Source organism: Salvelinus sp. IW2-2015, linkage group LG6.2 (genome assembly GCF_002910315.2).
Source record: "Salvelinus sp. IW2-2015 linkage group LG6.2, ASM291031v2, whole genome shotgun sequence".
Taxonomy (NCBI): domain Eukaryota; kingdom Metazoa; phylum Chordata; class Actinopteri; order Salmoniformes; family Salmonidae; genus Salvelinus; species Salvelinus sp. IW2-2015.
In genome coordinates, this window is record NC_036846.1 from 22,367,152 (window position 1) to 22,369,261 (window position 2,110).

Sequence of the window (2,110 nt, forward strand, 5' to 3'; positions counted from 1 at the left end):
CACACACACACACACACACACACACACACACACACACACACACACACACACAGCCCAATGTTTGCTTTGAGGAGATATAGAAAATAACCTCTGAGCAGATCGTGTTGAAGCATGTTGGAATACTCTCCTCTCTCATCCTGTTCTCTGAGTAAACAGTCACCTAAGTGATTGGATGGATACAGGTAACTGCCAAAACAATGGAACCACTTGAATAAATTAGGGATACAAAGTATATTGAAAGTAGGTGCTTCCACAGGTGTGATTCCTGAGTTAATTAAGCAATTAACATCCCATCAAGCTTAGAGCCACGTATAAAAATGCTGGGCAGGCCTTTGTTTTGGCTACCATGGCTATTCCCCCATAGGATGACAATGTCCCTAGCCACAGGGAAGGTCACAGTGGTCACTAAATGGTTTGATGAGCATGAAGATTATGAAAACCATATGCCATGTCCGTCTCAGTAATCAGATCTCAACCCAACTGAAACTAATGGGAGATGCTGGAGCAGTGCCTGAGACAGCATTTAACACCACCATCTACAAAACACCAAATGATGGAATTTCTCAATGAAGAACGATGTTGTATCCCTCTAATAAAGTTCCAGACACTTGTAGTTGTAGAATCTACGGCAAGGTTCATTGAGGCTGTTTTGGCCCAACGCCCTATTAATTCACTTTATGTTGGTGTTTCCTTTATTTTGGAAGTTACAGTAGCTGCTCTACTTCTGTAACAAATCCATTACCTCGAGGAAGGAAGCTAGGAGCGGTACATTTACGAAGTATACTATCAACGCTGGACAGGGTCCAGTTGATGGAGTCTCAGATGCCTGTCATTGGGTTCAGTTCGTAAACTGATAATTCACTGTAATTAACATTGTCCTCAGAGGGCGTCTGTCCCATTAAACTCTAAAGGAGGAGGGCCAGAGGTTGGGGAGGGGGAGGATGGGGTCATATACCTTTTAGATGAGGTGGGGTTAAGGTCGTGGTAGAAGGGAAGGTATTTTACCTTTAGAGGACTGGGGAGTGGAAGGTATTTTACGCTTAGAGGACTGGGGAGGGGAAGGTATTTAACCCTTGGAGGACTGGGAAGGGGAAGGTATTTTACCCTTAGAGGACTGGGGAGTGGAAGGTATTTTACCCTTAGAGGACTGGGGATGGGAAGGTATTTTACCATTAGAGGACAGGGGAGGGGAAGGTATTTTACCCTTAGAGGACTGGGGAGGGGAAGGTATTTTACCCTTAGAGGACTGGGAAGGGGAAGGTATTTTACCCTTAGAGGACTGGGGAGTGGAAGGTATTTTACCCTTAGAGGACTGGGGAGGGGAAGGTATTTTACCCTTAGAGGACAGGGGAGGGGAAGGTATTTTACCCTTAGAGGACTGGGGAGGGGAAGGTATTTTATCTCAGAGTCTGTCTTCCATGTATTAGAGCGGCTAACAAAACCAGATTAACAAATGGGCACGGATGAGTTTTAATTAACGGTTGCGATATCATGCTCAGGCTATAAAAGCCAGTGACCAGAATATGCCATCGTCTCGACCATGCATTGTTGTGTTTGGAGGGGAGATGGATTGTCCAGTGACGTCACCAAACCATCTGCTGTTGATGCTCTGCTGTGTGTGTGTGTGTGTGTGTGGTGTTTGTGGTGTGTGTGGTGTGTGTGGTGTGTTGTGTGTGTGTGTGTGTGTGTGTGTGTGTGTGTGTGTGTGTGTGTGGTGTGTGTGTGGTGTGTGTGTGTGTGTGTGTGTGTGTGTGTGTGTGTGTGTGTGTTGTGTGTGTGTGTGTGTGTGTGTGGTGGTGTGTGTGTGTGTGTGTGTGTGTGTTTGCTGACCCCGTATACTTGAGGTATACTTTCTAGAATCTCAGTGTCAGCTACAGTCCTACTTCTAACAACACGTACTTGATAGTCAGTCCAGATTACACAGAGTGAACGCTAGTAGACAACTGTGACCTTATCTGCAGGGGTCAACTAATCACAGTTGCCCTTGAGGATATTGCAGAGCAGCCAACTCCCTCCCTCCACTCCACCCTGTCTAACTGGGGATAATATATGATCAAACTAAGTGCTATTTCCAAGCCAGTGTTCATTCTATGGATGTGTTCCTATCCAG